The sequence below is a fragment of the Salmo salar genome, chromosome 03 (assembly GCF_965601325.2).
Source record: "Salmo salar chromosome 03, fSalSal1, whole genome shotgun sequence".
NCBI lineage: Eukaryota > Metazoa > Chordata > Actinopteri > Salmoniformes > Salmonidae > Salmo > Salmo salar.
Window position 1 is genome coordinate 102,994,987 of NC_138293.1, and position 11,586 is coordinate 103,006,572.

An 11,586-nucleotide genomic window follows, 5' to 3' on the forward strand; every position below is an offset into this window, starting at 1 on the left:
CCTTCAGATGAATGTATTGACTATGACTGTGATATGTAGTTGTCCCACCTATCTACCTTCAGATGAATGTATTGACTATGACTGTGATATGTAGTTGTCCCACCTAGCTATCTGAAGATGAATGTAGTGACTACGACTGTGATATGTGGTTGTCCCACCTAGCTATCTGGAGATGAATGTCCTAACAGGAAGTGTCTGCTGAAGAGAGAAAGAGAAGTGAATGAGGAGGAGAATAGATGGTAATAATGCCATGTCATCGATCAGCTGGATGTAAACACACACACACACACACACACACACACACACACACACACACACACACACACACACACACACACACACACACACACACACACACACACACACACACACACACACACACACACACACATACACACACACACACAATGCCATCAATCCTTCTCATCACTCAGCTGGGTGGAAACAAATACACACACACACACACACACACACACACACACACACACACACACACACACACACACACACACACACACACACACACACTGCCATCAATCCTACTCATCGCTCAGCTGGGTGGAAACAAATACACACACACACACACACACAATGCCATGAATCCCTCTCATCGCTTAGCAAGGTACACACACACACACACACACAGATACTAGTCATGTTCCTCCTCCTAGTCCCACTACACTACTAGACATGTTCCTCCTCCTCCTAGTCCCACTCCACTACTAGACATGTTCCTCCTCCTCCTAGTCCCACTCCACTACTAGACATGTTCCTCCTCCTCCTAGTCCCACTCCACTACTAGACATGTTCCTCCTCCTCCTAGTCCCACTCCACTATTAGACATGTTCCTCCTCCTAGTCCCACTCCACTACTAGACATGTTCCTCCTCCTAGTCCCACTCCACTACTAGACATGTTCCTCCTCCTCCTAGTCCCACTCCACTACTAGACATGTTCCTCCTCCTCCTAGTCCCACTCCACTACTAGACATGTTCCTCCTCCTAGTCCCACTCCACTACTAGACATGTTCCTCCTCCTCCTAGTCCCACTCCACTACTAGACATGTTCCTCCTCCTCCTAGTCCCACTCCACTATTAGACATGTTCCTCCTCCTCCTAGTCCCACTCCACTACTAGACATGTTCCTCCTCCTCCTAGTCCCACTCCACTACTAGACATGTTCCTCCTCCTCCTAGTCCCACTCCACTACTAGACATGTTCCTCCTCCTCCTAGTCCCACTCCACTACTAGACATGTTCCTCCTCCTAGTCCCACTCCACTACTAGACATATTCCTCTTCCTAGTCCCACTCCACTACTAGACATATTCCTCTTCCTAGTCCCACTCCACTTACCTGTGAGACAGTGCAGCATATCCACGTTGTCAAAGACCCACCCTCCAATATCCAATCATATTATAGGACTGTTCCAGCAATGAGATTTCACACTCTCACTTCAGTATTTAACGTTTGTCCTGTGTTGTGGGGGGTATGGGTTTGAGGGGTCGATAAACGTCTGTCGGTGAAGTAGCTAAGTGTTGAGGTTGCTATAACAGAAAAAAAACTTGACAGTTAAGCATACAATAACTTAATTCCCCAAATCCCAAAATATCTGTTTAAGGTTCGGAATAAGATTAAAACTGAAAAAGAAATTCAATTAGTGCCTAATACAAGAATTGATCCCATGATCCTCGGAGCTGAAGTGTGCGGTTTAGTAGAGGGTAAAACGTGCTCACGTTGACCCATGTGGATAGGAATGAAGGCATCTTCCGACGTCCTGGGGACAAAACGTAGAATATTGAAATCTGGCTGGTGTGATCTGGCTGTTTCCAGAGATCTCTGGTCATCTCAGGGACGACTTGTATAGAAGACACATCGAGTTGGTAGCCTGGAAGTCTGTTTTCTCTTTTACATGGATACCAACATCAACTTCAACTCTCCCCCTCGTACCTCCCTCCCTGTTTCTGCCCTCCCTCCACCCCTACCTCCCTCCCTGTTTCTGCCCTCCCTCCCTCCCTCCCCCTCCTACCTCCCTCCATGTTTCTTCCCTCCCTCCCTCCCCCTCCTACTTCCCTCCCTGTTTCTGCCCTCCCTCCCCCTCCTACCTCCCTCCATGTTTCTTCCCTCCCTCCCTCCCTCCCTCCCTCCCTCCCTCCCTCCCTCCCTCCCTCCCTCCCTCCCTCCCTCCCTCCCCCTCCTACCTCCCTCCCTGTTTCTGCCCTCCCTCCCCCTCGTACCTCCCTCCATGTTTCTTCCCTCCCTCCCTCCCTCCCCCTCCTACCTCCCTCCCTGTTTCTGCCCTCCCTCCCCCTCCAATCTCTCTCCCTGTTTCTTCCCTCCCTCCCTCCCCCTCATACCTCTCTCCCTGTTTCTGCCCTCCCCCCCTCCTACCTCTCTCCCTGTTTCTGCCCTCCCTCCCCCTCCAATCTCTCTCCCTGTTTCTTCCCTCCCTCCCTCCCCCTCCTACCTCCCTCATGTTTCTGCCCTCCCCCCCTCCTACCTCTCTCCCTGTTTCTGCCCTCCCTCCCTCCCCCTCCTACCTCCCTCCCTGTTTCTGCCCTGCCTCCTTCCCACCCTACCTCCCTCCCTGTTTCTGCCCTCCCTCCCCCTCCTACCTCCCTCCCTGTTTCTGACCTCCCTCCCTCCCTCCCCCTCCTACCTCCCTCTGTTTCTGCCCTCCCTCCCTCCCCCTCCTACCTCCCTCCCTGTTTCTGCCCTCCCTCCCCCTCCTACCTCCCTCTGTTTCTGCCCTCCCTCCCTCCCCCTCCTACCTCCCTCCCTGTTTCTGCCCTCCCTCCCCCTCCTACCCTCTCCTGTTTCTGCCCTCCCTCCCCCTCCTCCCTCCCTCCCTGTTTCTGCCCTCCCTCCCTCCCCCTCCCACCTCTCTCCCTGTTTCTGCCCTCCCTCCCCCTCCTACCTCCCTCTGTTTCTGCCCTCCCTCCCTCCCCCTCCCACCTCTCTCCCTGTTTCTGCCCTCCCTCCCCCTCCTACCTCCCTTCCTGTTTCTGCCCTCCCTCCCCCTCCTACCTCCCTTCCTGTTTCTGCCCTCCCTCCCTTTCCTACCACCCTCCCTGTTTCAGCCCTCCCTCCCTCCCCCTCCTACCACCCTCCCTGTTTCTGCCCTCCCTCCCACTCCTACCTGCCTCCCTGTTTCTGCCCTCCCTCCCCCTCCTACCTCTCTCCCTGTTTCTGCCCTCCCGTCCCCTCCTACCTCTCTCCCTGTTTCTGCCCTCCCTCCCTCCCCCTCCTCACCTCTCTCCCTGTTTCTGTCCTCCCTCCCCTCATACCTCCCTTCCTGTTTCTGCCCTCCCTCCCTCCCCCTCCTACCTCCCTCCCTGTTTCAGCCCTCCCTCCCCCTCCTACCTCTCTCCCTGTTTCTGCCCTCCCTCCCCCTCCTACCTGCCTCCCTGTTTCTGCCCTCCCTCCCTCCCCCTCCTACCTCCCTCCCCCCCCTCCCTCCCTCCCTCCCTCCCCTCCCCAACCCTTCCTCGCCCCCCAGTATTCAAGCACAGATAGATAGATAGATAGTCGGTAAGTTGAGGTTACAGAACAGTTCCTTGTGAATGGTGACTTTTTATTCTACTCAGAATCTCTACAGAGAAAAACCAGTGCACTGTACACACAGCTCCTTGTGAAATTCACACAAAAAATATCCTTTTTAAACTCTTTAGAATTATAATTCTCATGTATTTGAATATGAATTTACAAGCGATGTATTACAGGTGTCTAATATTCAAAATAGTTCCTTAGTCTTTTGAGGAATTATTATCGTTAATTTGAAGGGGGAAAAAAAAGCATCTATTCTTACAGCAAACAATGAAGAAAGAGAATGTCATATCTTTGGAGGGGTTGCAGACTCAGAGAAAGGGTTAGTTTACACAGGTCAACTTCCTGGTTACGCAGGTCAACTTCCTGGTTACACATGTCAACTTCCTGGTTACAGGTGAAGAAGGGTAAAGGAAGAAAAGCAGAGCTGGTGATATCGTCACCCTGTCATTAAGGGGAGGAGCAAGGAAGTCCACCTTACCTGGCAAAGCCCTGACCCCTGACCCCATTAGCCCGCCGAGCGAAGTGGAGATAGTGACCCGTCAGCCAATAGGGTTGCAGGTCAGTCCTGGGAGGGGAGGGGGGGGGTCAAAGCTTTGCCTTCTCCCCAAAACAGCATCATCATCATATTATTATTATTATTGAACAAGGTTCATGTTCTGTCATATGTATGTTATACACCTCTTCATCACTCCCACCATCATCATCATCATCATCATCGTTACAAAAGCATCAGTGGTCATAACATTAACAAAAGGAAAACAGTAGAAGTGTTTACATCAGGGTTGCATGCTGTTACCTCATTATTTATCATCATTTAAATGTCATTAAAATACATTTTTACCATTAAAAGAGCAGGAGAGGGTTTTTTCATCACAACAAGGATGTGAAAGACAAAAGACAGCATCAAGTTTTTTTTACGTTTTTTTTTTAGAAGTAAAACAGTTTCTTTGAAAAAAAAAATTATAATTATAATTTCAGATAAAACGAGAAGACCACCCCCAAAATAAACAAATAAATAATAAATAAATAAGAATACATGTTTTTTTTTTCTTATAAGTTCATTAAAATGCTATTAAAGTGTTTTGGAGAGAGCTTGATATTTTTACATGTGCATAATGCCAACCTGTCAGCCCCATTCAAGCTACAGAGTAAAGGACCTGAGAGTAAAGGACCTGAGAGTAAAGGACTACAGAGTAAAGGACTACAGAGTAAAGGGACTACAGAGTAAAGGACCTGAGAGTAAAGGACCTGAACAGAGTAAAGGACCTAGAGAGTAAAGGACTACAGAGTAAAGGACCTGCAGAGTAAAGGACCTACAGAGTAAAGGACTACAGAGTAAAGGACCTGAGAGTAAAGGACTACGAGAGTAAAGGACCTGAGAGTAGGACTACAGAGTAAAGGACCTGAGAGTAAAGGACTACAGAGTAAAGGACTACAGAGTAAAGGACCTGAGAGTAAAGGACTACAGAGTAAAGGACTATAGAGTAAAGGACTACAGAGTAAAGGACTACAGAGTAAAGGACTACAGAGTAAAGGACTACAGAGTAAAGGACTAAGAGTAAAGGACCTGAGAGTAAAGGACCTGAGAGTAAAGGACCTGAGAGTAAAGACAGGAGTAAAGGACTACAGAGTAAAGGACCTAAGAGTAAAGGACCTGAGAGTAAAGGACTACAGAGTAAAGGACTACAGAGTAAAGGACTACAGAGAGTAAAGGACCTACAGAGTAAAGGACCTGCAGAGTAAAGGACCTGCAGAGTAAAGGACTACAGAGTAAAGGACCTTACTGAGTAAACGAGCCTGAGAGCAAAGGATCCTGAGAGTAAAGGACTGAGCGTAAGGACTACAGAGTAAAGGACCTACAGAGTAAAGGACTACAGAGTAAAGGACTACAGAGTAAAGGACTATAGAGTAAAGGACCTGAGAGTAAAGGACCTGAGAGTAAAGGACCTACATAGTAAATGACCTGAGAGTAAAGGACTATAGAGTAAAGGACTACAGAGTAAAGGACTACAGAGTAAAGGACCTGAGAGTAAAGGACTACAGAGTAAAGGACTAGAGAGTAAAGGACCTGAGAGTAAAGGACTACAGAGTAAAGGACCTATAGAGTAAAGGACTACAGAGTAAAGGACCTGCAGAGTAAAGGACTACAGAGTAAAGGACTACAGAGTAAAGGACCTGAGAGTAAAGGACCTGAGAGTAAAGGACTACATAGTAAATGACCTGAGAGTAAAGGACTACAGAGTAAAGGACTACAGAGTAAAGGACCTGCAGAGTAAAGGACCTGCAGAGTAAAGGACCTGAGAGTAACGGACTACAGAGTAAGGACTACAGAGTAAAGGACTACAGAGTAAAGGACTACAGAGTAAAGGACTACAGAGTAAAGGACTGAGAGTAAAGGACCTGAGAGTAAAGGACTACAGAGTAAAGGACCTGCAGAGTAAAGGACTACAGAGTAAAGGACCTGAGAGTAAAGACCTGAGAGTAAAGGACTACAGAGTAAAGGACCTGAGAGTAAAGGACTACAGAGTAAAGGACTATAGAGTAAAGGACTACAGAGTAAAGGACTACAGAGTAAAGGACTACAGAGTAAAGGACCTGAGAGTAAAGGACCTGCAGAGTAAAGGACTACAGAGTAAAGGACCTGCAGAGTAAAGGACCTGAGAGTAAAGGACCTGCAGAGTAAAGGACTACAGAGTAAAGGACTACAGAGTAAAGGACCTGCAGAGTAAAGGACTACAGAGTAAAGGACTACAGAGTAAAGGACTACAGAGTAAAGGACTACCAGAGTAAAGGACTACAGAGTAAAGGGACCTGCAGAGTAAAGGACCTGAGAGTAAAGGACCTACAGAGTAAAGGACCTGCAGAGTAAAGGACCTGCAGAGTAAAGGACCTGCAGAGTAAAGGACCTGAGAGTAAAGGACCTGCAGAGTAAAGGACTACAGAGTAAAGGACTACAGAGTAAAGGACCTGAGAGTAAAGGACCTGCAGAGTAAAGGACCTGCAGAGTAAAGGACTACAGAGTAAAGGACCTGAGAGTAAAGGACTACAGAGTAAAGGACTACAGAGTAAAGGACTACAGGAGTAAAGGACCTGAGAGTAAAGGGCCATAAAGTTATTACAATGCTGGCCTCTGACACATTAAGGAAGAAAAATTCTCATTACGTAGTAAGTTTCTTTTCATTTGAAGTCTCATATGAACAATATTATATCACTCCCTCAACCCCCCCCCTCTCTCTCTCTCTCTCTCTCTCCCTCTCTCTCTCTCTCTCTCGCTCTCTCTCTCTCTCTCTCCCCTCTCTCTCTCTCTCTCCCTCTCTCTCTGTCTCTCTTCCCCTCTCTCTCTCTCTCCCCCTCTCTCTCTCTCTCTCTCCCCCTCTCTCTCTCTCTTCCCCCCTCTCTCTCTCTCTCTCTCTCTCTTCCCCCTCTCTCTCTCTTCCCTCTCTCTCTCTCTCTCTCTCTCTCTCTCTCTTTCTCTCCACTCTCTCTCTCTTCCCCCCTCTCTCTCTCTTCCCCCTCTCTCACTCTCTCTCCGCTCTCTCTCTCTCTCTCGCTCTCTCTCTTCCCTCTCTCTCTCTCTATCTCTCTCTCTTTCCCCCTCTCTCTCTTCCCCCTCTCTCTCTCTTCTCTTCTCCTCTCCCTCTCCCCCTCTCTCTCTCTCTTCCCCTCTCCCTCTCTCTCTCTCCTCCCCTCCCTCTCTCTCTCTCTCTCTCTCTCTCTCTCTCTCTCTCTCTTCCCCCTCTCTCTCTCTCTCTCTCTCTCTCTCTTCCCCCTCTCTCCCTCTCCTCGCTCTCTTCCCCCCTCCTCCCTCTCTCTTCCCCTCTCCCCCCTCCCCCCTCTCTCTCTCTCTTTCCCTCTCCCCCTCCCTCTCTCTCTCTCTTCCCCCCTCTCTCTCTCTTCTCTCTCCCTTCTCTCCCCCTCTCTCTCTCTTCTCCTCTCCCCTCCCTCCCCCCCTCTCTCTCTCTCTCTTCCCCTCTCCCCCCTCTCTCTCTCTCCTCCCCCTCCCCCTCTCTCTCTCTCCTCCTCCCCTCCCCCCTCTCTCTCTCTTCCCACTCTCTCTCCTCTCTCGCTCCTCCCCTCCCCCACTCCCCCCCTCTCTCTCTCTCTCGCTCTCTCTCTCTCTTCCCCCTCTCTCTCTCTCTCTCTCCTCTCTCTCTCTTCCCCCTCTCTCTCTTGCTTCTCCTCTCCCCTCTCCCCCCTCTCTCTCTCTCTTCCCCTCTCCCCCTCCCCCCCTTTCTCTCTCTCTCTCTCTCTCTCTCTCTCCTCCCCTCCCCCCTCTCTCCCTCTCTCTCTCTCCCTCTCTCTCTCTCCTCCTCCCCTCCCCCTCTCCCCCTCTCTCTCTCTCCCCCCCCTCTCTCTCTCTCCTCCCCTCCCCCCTCTCTCCCTCTCTCTCTCTCCCCCCTCTCTCTCTCCCTCCTCTCTCTGTCTATTTACAGGATATTATCCATGTGTTATTCAGGCTCTAACGATCTGACCTCATCAACAAACAGTCTGTTGCTATCAATAACAGACAACATTTACTCCTGTGTGTGTGTGAGTGTGTGTGTGTGTGTGTGTGTGTGTGTGTGTGTGTGTGTGTGTGTGTGTGTGTGTGTGTATGTGGAATGTGTTGGCTCCAGTTGATTTGAGGTCATACAAGATGATGATGTCATATTGAGAGTTTACGTCAGCATCAAGAGGGAAGGCCTGAGGGGAAAGGACACTATCCTTCCTTCCTTCCTTCCTTCCTTCCTTCCTTCCTTCCTTCCTTCCTTCCTTCCTTCCTTCCTTCCTTCCTTCCTTCCTTCCTTCCTTCCTTCCTTCCTTCCTTCCTTCCTTCCTTCCTTCCTTCCCTGTCCTGTCTGTCTGTCTGTCTGTCTGTCTGTCTGTCTGTCTGTCTGTCTGTCTGTCTGTCTGTCTGTCTGTCTGTCTGTCTGTCTGTCTGTCTGTCTGTCTGTCTGTCTGTCTGTCTGTCTGTCTGTCTGTCTGTCTGTCTGTCTGTCTGTCTGTCTGTCTGTCTGTCTGTCTGTCTGTCTGTCTGTCTGTCTGTCTGTCTGTCTGTCTGTCTGGCTGGCTGGCTGGCTGGCTGGCTGGCTGGCTGGCTGGCTGGCTGGCTGGCTGGCTGGCTGGCTGGCTGGCTGGCTTCCTGCCCCTGTCTTCTGCCGGTCTGACTGACTGCCTGCCTGCCTGTCTTCTGTCAGACTGACAGACTGTCTGACTGTGTCTGCCTACCAGCCAGCCAGCCATATCGTTGTCCAAAGTTTGTTTACCTGTCTAGCATTTACCTCTGTAGCATTTCAATCAGCATGCCCCTTGTCTGTCTGTCTGTCTCCTTTCTATCTCTCTCCTCTCCTCCCTCTCTCTGTGTCTTCCTGTCATCTCTCCTCTCCTCCCTCTCTCTGTGTCTTCCTGTCATCTCTCTCTCCTCCCTCTCTCTGTGTCTTCCTGTCTTCTCTCCTCTCCTCCCTCTCTCTGTCTCTTCCTGTCATCTCTCTCTCCTCCCTCTCTCTGTGTCTTCCTGTCTTCTCTCCTCTCCTCCCTCTCTGTCTCTTCCTGTCATCTCTCTCTCTCCTCTCCTCCCTCTGTCTCTTCCTGTCTTCTCTCTCTCCTCTCCTCCCTCTCTCTGTCTCTTCCTGTCTTCTCTCTCTCCTCTCTCTCTCTGTCTCTTCCTGTCTTCTCTCTCTCCTCTCCTCCTTCTCTCCCAGGGTGTGCTGTGTGTCACTCTCTTACGTAACCTGACGGAGCAGATCTCATCTCCCACAGTTCCCCTCCGGCCTGCTCTCCTGTGTCTCTCTCCTTTCTATCTCTCTCCTCGCTCTCTCTGTCTCTCTCTCAGTTCCCCTCCGGCCTGCTCTCCTGTGTCTCTCTCCTCCCTCTCTCTGTCTCTCTCAGTTCCCCCTCCGGCCTGCTCTCCTGTGTCTCTCTCCTTTCTATCTCTCTCCTCGCTCTCTCTGTCTCTCTCTCAGTTCCCCTCCGGCCTGCTCTCCTGTGTCTCTCTCCTCCCTCTCTCTGTCTCTCTCAGTTCCCCCTCCGGCCTGCTCTCCTGTGTCTCTCTCCTTTCTATCTCTCTCCTCCCTCTCTCTGTCTCTCTCTCAGTTCCCCTCCGGCCTGCTCTCCTGTGTCTCTCTACCTTTCTATCTCTCTCCTCCCTCTCTCTGTCTCTCTCTCAGTTCCCCTCCGGCCTGCTCTCCTGTGTCTCTCTACCTTTCTATCTCTCTCCTCCCTCTCTCTGTCTCTCTCAGTTCCCCTCCGGCCTGCTCTCCTGTGTCTCTCTCCTTTCTATCTCTCTCCTCCCTCTCTCTGTCTCTCTCTCAGTTCCCCTCCGGCCTGCTCTCCTGTGTCTCTCTCCTTTCTATCTCTCTCCTCCCTCTCTCTGTCTCTCTCTCAGTTCCCCTCCGGCCTGCTCTCCTGTGTCTCTCTCCTTTCTATCTCTCTCCTCCCTCTCTCTGTCTCTCTCTGTTCACCTTCTGGCCTGCTCTCCTGTGTGTGTGTGTGTGTGTGTGTGTGTGTGTGTGTGTGTGTGTGTGTGTGTGTGTGTGTGTGTGTGTGTGTGTGTGTGTGTGTGTGTGTGTGTGTGTGTGTGTGTGTGTGTGTGTGTGTGTGTGTGTGTGTGTGTGTGTGTGTGTGTGTAACCATTCTATCTGCACACAGACCAAGGAAATTGTCTTCATTGACAACCTATTGAAGACACACTAGACACTCCAGCAGTATATACTGTTACTATATACTGTTACTATATACTGTTACTATATACTGCTACTATATACTGTTACTATATACTGTTACTATATACTGTTACTATTCACTGTTAGTATATACTGTTACTATATACTGTTACTATATACTGCTACTATATACTGTTACTATATACTGTTACTATATACTATTACTATATGCTGTTACTATATGCTGTTATTATATACTATTACTATATACTGGTACTATATACTGGTACTATATACTGGTACTATATACTGTTACTATATACTGGTACTATATACTGTTACTATATACTGTTACTATATACTGGTACTATATACTGTTACTATATACTGTTACTATATACTGCTACTATATACTGCTACTATATACTGTTACTATATACTGTTACTATATACTGTTACTATATACTGGTACTATATACTGTTACTATATACTGTTACTATATACTGTTACTATATACTGTTACTATATACTGCTACTATATTCTGTTACTATATACTGCTACTATATACTGTTACTATATACTGTTACTATATACTGCTACTATATACTGTTACTATATACTGTTACTATATACTGCTACTATATACTGCTACTATATACTGCTACTATATACTGTTACTATATACTGTTACTATATACTGCTACTATATACTGTTACTATATACTGCTACTATATACTGCTACTATATACTGTTACTATATACTGTTACTATATACTGTTACTATATCACTGCTACTATATACTGCTACTATATACTGTTACTATATACTGTTACTATATACTGTTACTATATACTGGTACTATATACTGTTACTATATACTGTTACTATATACTGTTACTATATACTGTTACTATATACTGCTACTATATACTGCTACTATATACTGTTACTATATACTGCTACTATATACTGTTACTATATACTGTTACTATATACTGCTACTATATACTGCTACTATATACTGCTACTATATACTGTTACTATATACTGTTACTATATACTGCTACTATATACTGTTACTATATACTGCTACTATATACTGCTACTATATACTGTTACTATATACTGTTACTATATACTGTTACTATTCACTGTTAGTATATACTGTTACTATATACTGTTACTATATACTGTTACTATATACTGTTACTATATACTGTTACTATATACTGGTACTATATACTGTTACTATATACTGTTACTATATACTGTTACTATTCACTGTTAGTATATACTGTTACTATATACTGTTACTATATACTGTTACTATATACTGTTACTATATACTGTTACTATATACTGTTACTATATACTGTTACTATATACTGTTACTATA